Here is a 13,376-nt window from a genome sequence, read left to right as displayed (position 1 = left end):
ATGTTTCTATGAAGGATCTGCAATGCAATGAACGTTGTTTACCCAGCAGGTGGATATGACGTCACGGACTTGGAACATCAAAACAACAACATCCAAATCCGCGATTCTTCCTTTTTTTTCTCTCCTTCTTTTCTCGGCGTGTTAAAATCTAATAACAACATTAAGAAAGGAGCCCGTGCCTTTCCCCACGACACAGACTGGGAGGTAGCGAGTGTGAAACTCCACATTTTGCTTTTTTTCGACGCCCTCGGTAAGATTATCTCTTTCTCCTTATAGTTAAGTTAGTTAGTTAGTCCCCCCCCCACCCCACACCTCCACCACCTCGCCACTAACACCAAGGCGGGCGGAGTAATATTGTTAGTGTTTACGGTGTGATTTGTTGTCGCACGCGTTCTCGGTACACAACCTCGCGTGCACGGGTTCGTTATCTCATAGGCTACTAGCAAATCGGTATCCTCCGCGTGCGCCTGTAAGCTGCTGTAGAGCCATTCTGGTAAGTTTCACTATTATGTTAACATTAGCTTTGTTGTGTCGTATCTAGATACCTGCTGCTGCTTCTGCTGCTAATACACACACACACACACTCACACACACGCACACACGGAGTTTGTCTTTGGTTTTTGTCGCTGTCTTGTTTCAAATGGCGAAATAAACAAATAAACAAACACCTGTAATATTCTGATGTGGTGTGGCTGGTAGCGCTATTAAATATCGCTGTAAAATGTGACTGTTAGAGCGCCTTTTGTTACTACGAGTGTTGTACACTCTACTTTTTTTTTTGAAAGTTGAGTTTCTAACTTAGTTGAGGCTACTCGTGAGACCCCGGGGGAAAATGCACCTTTGGGGGAAAAGTATTTTTCACCATTAAGTGCTGACTGGCGATAGACGTTAACAGCGCGTAATTACAACGTTACCTGTTAATGCTAACGCCGTAAAAGTTATTAACTTTACTCGGTGAAAGGGAAGTTTGGGTGCCGTGATTTCTTTGGAGTAAGACCAGGGAAGGAGCTTTTCCCCACGTGTTAGCTGTCCTCCAAACTCCGAAAGACCGGAGGAAGGCACAACTGCCCCAAACTATAGTTATTAACTGTATTAGCGCTTTAGCTAATCGCCTTTTATTTGGCTGTTCATCATTAGCGTTATTGAAGGCTGTTGTGTTGGTTAAGCTTGTCAGCTCAGCGGTAACACAATACATTAAAGCGGATATATCACCTCACAGTTAACTTTTCATTAACACAAAGGCTTTACTGAATTATTTTTAATTATATCGGTGACAATTTACAGCCACACCACAGCATGAAAAGTTTAAAACAAGAGCTTTTATTTGACTGGATCGTCGGTTTGCTTTGTTTGAAACAAGTGTAGCCCATCTATTGAGGCAGTTGTGGTGTGGGTTAATGCTGGACGTTTTCATAACTGTAAAAACGCTGAAGTTGCAGAGCATCTAATTATTAATTGTCAAAAGTAGGGTTTAAATTTTGTTAAATTATCAATTAATTACCTGTTATTACTAGAGTGTGTAAATAGTTTTCACTAATGTTAAGTTATCCGTGTACACTATCTGAAGGAATGTACTTTGACAAAAATGTTTAGCACTATGGAAACACTCAAAGGAAAGCAGAGCATATTAAATATTTTAGGTCTAATTTATGTTATAATTAACATTTTATAACAGGCATATTGACAGACAAATGTACACCAAACAAAGATGAATAATGAATTTTACTGTGTATGTATAAATATTATGAGCAGCTGTCTCATGTGTCTAATCCATGTTGATTTATTATTAGAATTAGTAGTCGCACAAAAAAGAATAATTTAATAAAAAAAGATGCAGATTATATATGTCTATAAAGACTGAACTGCACACATATAAGAATGAAATATTACCCTAATATTTTATACAGTAAGTCTGCAGCTGGCAACAGCAGGACTAAAACCATCTGAAAATTTACAAAAGGGAAACTGCAGCTTTAACAACTATTGCTGGCAGTGCTCCCTCCTTCTTGGTCTTTGGATTAGTCATTGTCTGAGGGGAAAAAAACACTTTTTTGTAGGAGAAGTAAAGTAAACAGCCTCCAACAAGCGAACCTTGACAACCCAGATTAAGGAAAACATTGGAGATCAAACAGTGCTGCTGCTGGGCTGTTGTCATGAGCTGCCTGAGAGAGAGCTGCAGACTATTTGAACAGGCACTGGGGTTTGTGTGCTCACTTATGCAGAAATGGACCTTCACAAATGCTGACCCAGGTTTTAAAACACAGGATGAACTTTGCAACTTTTCCAGGCCTGCTGTTTGACACGGCTATTACATATAGAAATTCAGCCTTCTGCTGATTCTGATGGGAACAACCTAACACTGTCCCCTGTGTTCGCGTTTAGAAACAAAAGTGACTGTACTTTCTCTGCCCCTCACTACAACTGAATAAATTTAGTCGGCAGGGGGGAAACTCAAAGCTTGAAATTTGAGGAAGAGCAGCTGTATGCATTGTAATGACGCAAGATCCTTAACACACCAATCTGTGATTTTGTATTATTTAGAAAGCCCTTGTTTCAAGTTTGGCCTCTTCAGGCTCGGGCTAAGGCTCTTTTTTGTAGAGAGCTGAGGTTCAACTCGTAAGAAAGTAATCAGTCACTCATGCATTCAGTGTGAGGACTCCCATCCCTGAGTGGAGCGGCCCTCTCTTTCATCTGACGGCTCAGTATTTGTGAACACACATTGAAATACCCTGTGCTGGGTACGGAGGGGCTGTAAACTGACTGTGCTCTCTTGCTTGCAGCTGAATGATAAGGAGAGTTATTTTCGGTTCAGTGTGGGAATAAGGTTCTGCAATTGCTGTATTGTTGCTTTCAGATTTATTTGCCAGTTTCACCCTTCATTTGATTTCAGATACCCTGAAACCAGTTGCTTGAAACATTTTTTTTTGCACAAAGCAAGACAAGTGACTGATCAATAAAGGGAATTTTCTGGTAAATGAATTTGTCATGTAGTTTCTGCATGTTTGACTCACACAACACAAATGGGAAGAGTACCAGCAATATAAATACAAGTGCAGGACACTCATTAGTGCTGTATTAAGTGAATAGAAGTGATAACAAAGGAAAGCAGAACAATATTTCCAGGGTAAAGGTTAGTGTGTCCCGGCCCCTGTGGCGTGCCCAGGCAGACGGTTCTCCATGCCAGGGAAGGTGATTGGTCAGAGAGTGGACAGCTTCAGGTGAGCTCTGTGTAGCTCCTCAGTCTCTATGGAGACTGCAAAATGCTCAGGACAGCCATTAACTCATGCAGCCATTAATTACTGTCTTCTTCTGTCATGTGTCCTTAATAAAGGGAGGGATGCTGACAAAAAATATCATCCTTCTGCATGGGAAGTGAGGGAGCATGCAATTACAATCAATTAACTTGAGTTACAAAATGATTTTACTACTGGTGTTGTGTTTGAGGAATACAGAACAGTTTTACAGATTGTCTATTGTTTGAAAAATATTGAAGTATCCAGTATATATTGTTCTATTAACAAAATTGGTGTATTAAAGTAGTTATTGGTGTGTTGGGTTCAGATAAAAGCAGTGTTTTTATTTGAATACATAATTAGCCCGTTGTACATGCCGTTCAGTTTAAATGAGGTTGGATGGGCTGCTTAAAATTTTGCAACAGCCTCTGCAATATCAATAGGCTATATGATAGTGGTAGTGTAATAATACTAATATTTTTCTCAGTCTTTTTTCTTGTATGATGGCTTTTAACAGTGATTATATAATCAAATATTTTCTAATTCTAAGGGTACTGTCAGCATATTTGACCATGGCTCTAATTAAATGACCATGTTTTTGTACTCATCTGATACTTGAGAACACAGCAGGTAAAAGATGATTTTATGAAGTCTGTTGCCGATGGACTCTTCTCAAACAAGATAAAGAAAGACTTGGAACAGAAGACACATAGTTATGTTAAGGGTTTTGGTTTCGCACTGTGGCGTTGTTTACATTGAGATTTGACACTTTTTTTAGGGCAGTAATAGAGGGTGTGGTCATGTTCTGAAACATCTGCATTCGGAACGAAACATGTATGTGCAATCATTTTTCCATCTTTCACATTCAGACATAGGTATTCACACAATTACTCAGACAATCCAAATAATAATAAAAAAAAATATTATTATTATTTATTTATTAACATGAGATGAATGAGGAATGCAAGTTTTCTTTTTTTCTTTTTTAAAAATTTTTCTTCACTTTACAGTCAGATTGGTCAAGACTTCGTATGACGTAATGATTGTATGTTCATGTGTTTAGAGCTTTTTTTTTTTTTTTTTTTTTTTTAGGAAATAATAACTTGAAATTAGCATTTTTGAGCAGTTCATAGTCTCTTATCTCTTTTGGGAATGATGCAGGTAAGCTACAAACATTTTCATCCAGACATGAGGGAATCAACCATATGCTACAAGCTGTGCTCAGCTGCCAGGCGAAACCTCAGCACCTGTTTCTATCAGCTGTCCAGTCTGTATGTCAGTCTGTGTGTGTTTATGAAGTGGCTTCTATGGCCTGATGGATGACGTGGACTTAATTTTGAGAGAATTTTCAATAAAGTTTACATTACTCCGACTGTAATCTAAGATGTTTTTTGTTTGTCGTTCTAGGGCAACAATGGACAGGAAGTGAAGCTTGCCGCTTTTGGAACAATCTAAAGCCACTAGTGAAAGTACGTCCGAACTGTAAGTCATTTGTCACTCTATGTTTGAATTTCCACAGTTTATTTTTCAAATAACAAAATATTATGTGCTGATCTGGATCTCTAAAAAGACGTCTCTCACTTTCATTTATCATCTACTGCAGACTAAATCTTTACACAGCATCAAGTGGTGTAGATCATGATAGTGTTCGTTTTTGTCCGTGCGTGCCGTTTTCAACAAGTAGTTTTGCTTCTTCGCAATTTTGGAGAAGCCAAAAGAAGAGAGTCTGAAAGTAAAGTATCTATTCTAGGATGTAACCCATATATAGCTATATATATATAATGTGGTTTTTAAATTTCTGGGGAAGATGAAGTTGGAATCAGGCTATTCTTGAACTCATATAAGCATGAAAAAGTGCCCAGTTCCACTGATGTGAGATTTGATATTTTCTGTACCTGAAACAGACACTGTGACTTAAGAAAGTAAGAAACCTAATTTTAAAGTTAGAATTTGTAAAAGTGAAATTCTTCTATTAACGTAACATGATATGGGTTGATATTCCTGGGCTGCCCTGCTGTGATATCTTTTTCCTTTGATTGTCTGTTTTTGAAGTTTGAGATTCTAGCGGTGGCCGCCGTTCTTTGTCTGTTCAGCTGTGGTGGCTGCTCATGCTATCTCACAGGTTCTTCTGTTTATGCCAAACAAACCGTTGCTCCTGCTGCTGGAAATGTAAAAGTTATCACATGAACCAAGTTTTTAGATCCAAGCACCTCTCTCATATTGGATGTTTAGAGCTACAAAATGAAGGCTTTCATTAACTGGCTATAGGTTAAATCCATATTATGCTACATCAGTGGGAGAATGAGAGTAGCAAAACTGACATGTATTAATATGAAAATGTCACAGACTATTACTTAAACCCTGTTAACTGTAGTAGGCAGCGTAATGTAAAATAAGGTTGCAGGAGCACATCTTTAAGGCCCTCATCCTTGACTTCTTGGCTGTGTTTTCTGTTGGCAGTCCCAGCCTAATAAGAAACATAACATGGCAGGGCCTGCTCTTCCATCATCATTGCTGGGTGGAAAGTTGGTGTGCTTTGATCATGTCTTTTGGGCGCATCACTCCGGCTTAGCCTGCTGCTCGCTATGTGATAAGCCATCAGAGTACTCAGATCTGAGCCGGCAGCTCCGTGGGCTTGAGGAGAGACAGGAGAGAGTAATGGAGATGAGGAGAGAGCAGCAATGCAAATTTTGTTGACAGACTGTTACTGCAGCTGTTCTCTTTGCCTTTGAATTCAACAATGTTACTGTCCCTCTTCACTCGTCCGTGAAGAAAAGGCCATGTTTAATTTTTAAGTCCTTTCTTGGTGGAACAGCACTGTTCCCCTGTTGTACATTTTGGCCTGTTTGCAATTAAAACATCTTTAATTAGAGGTGCATATTAATTACCTAAAAAACGTGTGATTTAATTATTTTAGAAACTGTTGTGCTCAGATGTACTCTTAACTGCGGTTAGTTCACTTTGAAGTTGAATGCTCTGTTTTCACACTCATTTTCCTCTGTCTGTACATAAAACATCATTTTGAACCCCCCATTATGAAAGGGTGCTCCTAATTGACGGGTTGTTGCTTGTTTATTTGATATATATTTACCAGCTGGGTGGTAATTGGGAAGCAGTAATTACCCAAGATGCAGTGCAGCGCTTCAGCAGAGGTGCTACCACGCTGATGAGTCTGGAGCACAGATGAAAGTATGCAGGTTACTATTATCATCCTAGCAGGCTGTTTAAACACCTGATAGCAGAGAGCAGAGATGGCTAATTGGACTTGTGTCCCTTATACAGTCTCATTGTTTACTGTGATGATGTACAATGTTAGTATCAATCGTGTGATACTTTTATCTTTACGCTTTTTTTTGTATACCTGTGCAGTTAATAGCAGCAATAAAAGGCCAGGGGGATGTAAGGGCCTCATGGTTTTGGAGTCCCTCCTGCTGATGCAGTTCCTTCACTGATAACGGCCTTGTTAACTGAGATTCATTACCTCTTCATTCAGAGTCTCTTGGATATGGAGTGAGAGTGTTCTCAAACTACTGGGTTTGCCACGGTGAAGTCATACTGATGTGGTTTTGTGAGCTATTCATGGAAGGTGGTGACGGTATCTTCCCTGACTCCCGATGATTCAGTTGACCTGAGACTGGGGTGGTGGGGGTGGTATTTGACTTCATTTGCCACCCAGTTCCACTTTCACACCAACTCTCGCTTTTTCTCTCTCTCTGTCTTTCTCACAGACACTTTCTCTCGCTCTCCAATTCACCCCTGCAAACAAACAGGGATGCACACCTTGATTGTGTGCAGGCTACTGTTGTTTGGTAGCTTGCTCTCCCAGTAGATCTTCAGACATTGTAGTTGTTTGCCTGTATTGCTTGGAGTGTGTGACTTGCATTTGCCCGGGCTCCTTGGAGGGAGTTTGTTTTTGTTCTCAGTGTTGTAAACAGGGTGGGGCTCCATTCCCAAACCACTCAGTTGGAGATGGTTATTTTCACAGGAGTTATTTTTTTGTTTATCATTTCGGTCAATAGATTAGCCTGGGATGGAATTATGTGTTGAAGCAGATAGTGTGGCTAACCATTTGCTGCATGTGCTGACTAGATAAACACTTTGTCATGGTTGTTTTTGTGATTAAAAAAGCACTCTGGTTTTGTTGGTGTCTCTGACTTTGTTAGGGATGGATGATAATTCATTATTATAATTTATGTCTCCTCATATACTGTGCCAAATTCTCAATGTGCCACAGTGTGCCAACTTTTAAACAAATTATAAGTTGAATTTTGCAAAAATGAGTCACAGTATAAAATCTTGAGATGATACATTTTTTAAATTAAATAATTTACTTTTATAATATACAATTAATATTAACATTTTATTTTTTAAGTTATTTGGAACAATTATCGCAATATTAATCATATAGCGCACCCCTACCTAGATTGTCCATATGTTTTAACTTTGTCCCTGGAGATGTTGGACATTGTGAGATAATAGTTCCCCTTGCTGTTCCCATTTATAGCTCTAGCCATAGTCGATGACATTTGCTTCCGTCAGTTAAGTCTTCACCGCCGTCATGAAACAATATTCTGACTTACCTTGCTCAGGCGTGTCTTTGCAGTCAGTCAGAGGATAAAATTGAGGCTGTCTTCAGATGTTGTTACATCAGAAGCAATTTCAGTATTTATATTTTAGTCAAATGCCAAATATTCATAATGAATTCAAGTCCCAGCCCAGTTTCCAAAACAACATTTTTGTTTGTTACAACCAATTGAGCGAACATTACCTGGCTAGGAACGGATAGGTATTGTCTCTAGCCTGCTAGTTTGCTATGAGCACAAGCTAGTTGAATCATGGTAGAAAAGGCCAAGACTGATAAGGAGAATAGCGTGCCTTAACATTTGTGAAGTAATGTTTGGGTGACGCTTTGATTCACATAGACTGGCAACTTGTACAGTATTTTATGTTTCTGTTTATCAAATCACTGTAATCTTGAGATCCACACAAAGATCCTTGTCAGGTATGATACATATGTGGCTTTCACAGAGTGGGACAGCATCAGACGCTGCGGATGTGTGTAAAGTCCCTTTTAGACGAGAGGCGACAGCCGCGGTGGCTGTCACTGATCTTGCAAATGTCTCATCAGAATCACTTAGTAGCAAGTACAACAACATACTGTGTGTCATGCAGCAAGTGGCAAGTTTGAAACGGTCAGCAAAATCTGGGGTCAGTAGTTTGAGAGGAAAACGCATCCCCCTGCTGTACCGCTACTGCAAAGTCACTGTCAGAGTCTCACTGAAATGAATAGAGCCAGCCAGTTGAAACGACGATGTTCATACCAGCTAAGCAGAGTTCTCGCTCCTCACAAGAGTGCTAAGTACAGGTAAAGTTCAGGTGCAGTTTGGTTATAGACGAGAGCGTCAACCACAGTCTATAACTATACTTAAAGTTAATTATCTGAAATGTTCTGGTACTCACGACAGAAGTAGCTGCTTCTTTGATTTGTTCAGTATCTGCAACAGCACAGGACAACCAATTGAGAGGGAGATATGAGCAAGATATGTCAAGATTATCAAAGGGAAACAGAGACGTGTGTTGGTGTGAGATGGTTAATGACTCTTCATTAACCATCTCACACCAACACATTTCTCTGTGCTCTGTACAACACAAAACTCACTTTCACTGGTAAATGCAGTGGTCCATCCCAAACACTGGAGACACAAATTTAGCAATATACTCAACCACAAATTTAGTAAGAAAAAAACACTATCTCAAAACATCAGAGAAGTGAAGTTACTGATCATGAATCTTATCATAGTGTCGATTCCTGTTTGTGAATAATGGCCCTTCTGCAGCATTTTGTATTAAAATGTAGTGCCACAGTTCACAGTTCTTTTGTTTCCTTAGACCAGTGTGACTTACTTCTTGACAGTAAGCATGCACAAGCACATTGGTTGTCATGTGACACAAAAGCAGGCAGTTACAAATGGCGCATATCTCGCGTGTAAAACGTGACCTGTCAAAAACTAAAGGAGTATTTACAGTGTTGAGGAAAAAACAAAAACAAAAAGTTGACTTTGGATTTCAATGATCAGTTTTTGAACATGAGCACAATATGCTGTTGAATATCGTTTTCATAAACTTGGCATTTGCAGTTGATCTTAATGGGGTAATGCTGACTTAGCTTCATGACACCACTTGGCTTTCTTATGAATGGGCAAACACAGGTTTATATTAGGGATGGAAACTGTTTAATGTTATTTTGGCTTACAAGACATTTATGTCTACCTGACTAGTCTAAAAAAAGGGTAAGACAGACAGAAAAAGTGCAAGCAAAAGAGTGTATGAGTGGGTGAGCAAGAGAGAGAAACTATACTGGAACTGAAACTTTATTTGGTACTTATTTTGTTCCAGGTACCAGTGTAAAAAGCATGAGAAAAAGTCTTATTGTGTACTTTAGCAGTGATGTGAATACTTCTTCAGTTACAGATTTGAGTTTCTGCGAATGTCAGTTTAACCTGTGACAGCGGTAACCTATGTACGGGTCAAACACGGATTGAAAGCCTGCACGTTCTACCACATCAAATGGTGCACGTCTATGAAAGGGAGCCAGATTTGTTTCACATTGTATTTATTCTCTAATTTACATTGAAAGCTGAGGCACATTTCAAATCTTTTAAACGTTGTGAATTCCGTAGGGCTGCAACTAACGATTATTTTCATTATCGATTATCGATTAATCTGTCGATTATTTTCTAGATTAATCAATTAGTTGTTTTACCCAAAAAAATGGTGAAAAATGTCAATCACTGTTTCCCAGAACCCAAGGTGACATCCTCAAATGTCTTCTCTCGACCAACAGTCCACGACCCAAGGATATTTACTTTACTATCATAGAAGACTCTGGACTAAAGAAACCATAAAATATTTACATTTGAGAAGCTGGAATCAGAAAATGTTTCCTTTTTAAAAACTCAATGCTCAAAATAATTAATTGATTATCACAATAGTTGCTGATTAATTTAATAATGGGCAACAAATCGATTATTCGACTAATCTTTGCAGCTCTAGACTTCTTTGCAATATTTTGTTAAAACTGTCTTTTTGACTTAATCATGTGAGTTTTTTTTTTTTTAAAAAAACAAAACAACTTTTTAGACATTAAGGATCACATCGCCGTAAAATGATTCACATCATTCCAACATACTCCTACAACATGAGCATGGTCTACAAGTACAGAGTTTGTGAGATGTAGGAGTAATAGAGTGACACAGACAAGTGACATCGAAGTGCGTTCTGCATCACTCGCAGTATGTTCCAGAGTTGTTTTCTTCCCTGCTACTGTTAAGTGTTTACAGCCTTTTGTTGGACATTCACTACACCTGTTCTAAATGCTTGCTATGGTGTGGTTCAGAGTTATTGGATATTTTTCTAAAAGCCTTCTCATGTTGTGTGTATGGAGTACATGATGTACAAGCTTTTAATGTGTTGACCAATCAATTCCTCGCACTGAAAACAACTCACAGTGAGAAATTAGTAAATCAATCTTTTCATACTACAGAGAGGAGTGTGGCTAGGCTTTTGAGTGCATTTCTGTGTACTTTATACACAATAGTATGCAGTGATTGAAGGGCTAATTCAAAGAATTTTAATCACTCCGACCAGCCCTCTTGCAGTGTCATCTTTTTTGCAAATGCCCCATAAAATGAATAGATGAGCAGTCTCTTTTTAGAGCATAATGGCTACATTAGAATATGAGATGGATAGTAGATGAAATTTCTGTATCCTTCATGCACTCTTTCTCTCTCTCAGTCACTCTGATCTCTTTTATCAATAGTAGCCCCGTTTAAAAGACCTTGCAGGGCACAGTGAAGTGTTCAGTTGAACCTCGCATAGACAGAGGAATGGAAAAAAGCAGAGGTGAGAACAATTTGAGTAGTAAATTGTAGCGTAACTGGTGCAGTTTCAGAACCAGCTTAGCAAATCTATGATTTCATACTGTGGAACAAATAATAGATTTGTTTTGTTTGTGTTTAAGTCTCTCCACCTTCATCGATTGCAGTGCCACACCCTCCTACCAGCTCCGCACTGAATGCTCTTTTTCCACCGAGTGAGATCATACCATTGGAGGCTGTGTGTTGTTCTCATCAGGGCCAACCACATAGTGCCAGTCAATATGTAAACAATGGTGGAGACAGTTTCTCATGGCTTAACTGACATTTCTCATTGCTTGGCGTATGATTCATCTGAAAGGTGTCATCTCACAAAGTGTTTTTAAGGTGCACTGCACTTAAGGTGGTTTCAATTATTCACTCTGTGATCTTTGTCCGCCTCTTTATTCACCATATACTGTATATGCTGATATTGTAGGTTATTAAAGCCTAATCACTTCTCGTTTGGTATAAGCAATGATATTCCTGATCATGTGATCAGACTTGGAAAAGCAAGTCGTTGCCTAAACCAGTAATATTGTTGCCAACTGAAGCAACCTGTGTAATGTCAGCAGCATGTTGTTCTAAAAGTTAGTACTTTTGGTGAATAATTACTTATGACATAGTGTATGTTGATTTTCTATGAACTGTTTGAACCCTTTGGGTTTGTATTCCTAACAGATGCAAAAAATCCCTTGAACACATTTAGGAGTCTGTTGAACTCAGGACGTGGCATTGTTCATGTAGAACAACTAACTTTTAATTGCATAAGATAATAAATGAAATATTATGTGGCAGGTGGCACTCACTAAGGACTGTGTAAAAAATAACCCATAAAAAATAAGGGTTTCTTATACAATTTGTTACAATTGTTGCTTCACCATTAAATACCCTCTTGTGTCACTTCTGACTGAACTGAGCTATGAGGAGGGTCTAGTGCATCCATGTATTATTAACTGTTTTCCCACAAATTTGAATGATAATGTATTCATTAGTGGTGTGTACCTTTCCCTCTCAGATGATTTAATATGTATCATAAATACATAGTCCACAACCCGATACAAAAACGACACAGATTCAAAGCCAATTCAATATGATTTGATTCACCTTAGATTAGGATTTGCTATTTTTACTTGCAAATAAATGAATTATTTCCACAATAAATTATTTTCTAATTTTTTGAATTTAAAATACTAAATCAGATATACTGCAGGTGATTATGTTTTCTGCCACACAGATAGTAGTAAACATGGGCAGTAAGATATTGGACAACTTTAAGCCTGTTCCTAAGGCTTTTTTTTTTTTTAACTAAAATGCTGCTGATGGGTATTGTTATCTGATTCTCTGGGTTAATGTCATTCATTTGAACTTGATATTTTCAGTAACTCTGTATGGGAGCATGTCCCTTTGAATAAAACAGCTCGTGGCTTCAGCAACAGTTTTGCCTTCAACCTGGAGCAGCTAGAGGCCAGTTGGAAGTAGCATTAGCTGCTAACGTTAGAATTATTTGCCTCATGTTGACTGCTCCTCTCAGTAACTTTGCTGTCAGCACACACATTGCCTTCATAAATTTGTAGCAAGATGTGTGGTGCCCCTGGCATATTTTATGATCCCACTGCATATTCTGAAGACTGCAAATGCAATGTAAATGTAGCAACATTTAATTCAATGTGGGAATGTTGTGGAAGAGTGAGGCAGAGTACTTTGTATGTAGAAACCAGGGGATTCTTTTTTCTTAGCGACAAGCAAGCTACAGTAAGTCTACTGCATGCTGGCAATATCATGTTAAATTCAGCTTGCAGCATGTTATCCACATTCTGTGTCTTTTCTTTCCTGTCGTTTTGATTTCATTACAGACCATGAAAGAGAAATGCCGTACAATAATAAGTAATGAAGTAAAATATACATCCTGCAATACATAGTTGTATGTGCCTATCTAACATGGTTGTAGCTGTTTCTGTGCTTTTTCAAACGATATACAGTTTTGCACGGTGGCAACTGAAGCCACCGTTTTTGTTATGAAGACACCTGGCAGTGAGGTTACACAAGGCAAAGATTTTCCTTTATGTTGTGGGAGTGAAACCTTAGATATTTTTCTGCTCTCTCCACTCATGCTAATGTAAATGATTTGCATGGAGTTTGTCCCTGCTGATTAAGGCTGTTTGGACTGTTCTTCTTTGGAACCATGCCAATTGAATTTTCTGCCTTCTAACACGCTTGGAGAGTGGGG

The 13,376-nt window shown here is 38.7% G+C and overlaps 1 protein-coding gene across 1 annotated transcript in view; it reads left to right on the top strand.

Moving 5' to 3' along the window:
* Positions 1-300: 300 nt before the first annotated feature.
* Positions 301-13,376, top strand: part of foxp1b (forkhead box P1b) — a 158,325-nt gene continuing 145,249 nt past the window's right edge. Inside the window, exons 1-2 of the mRNA XM_044348881.1 lie at positions 301-493; positions 4,641-4,715. The gene's annotated coding sequence lies outside the window, so the exon portion shown is untranslated. The remainder of the gene's footprint in view (positions 494-4,640; positions 4,716-13,376) is intronic.

The sequence above is a fragment of the Thunnus albacares genome, chromosome 4 (genome assembly GCF_914725855.1).
Source record: "Thunnus albacares chromosome 4, fThuAlb1.1, whole genome shotgun sequence".
In the NCBI taxonomy this organism is placed as follows: Eukaryota; Metazoa; Chordata; class Actinopteri; order Scombriformes; family Scombridae; genus Thunnus; species Thunnus albacares.
This window is presented reverse-complemented; position numbering and strand designations above follow the sequence as displayed.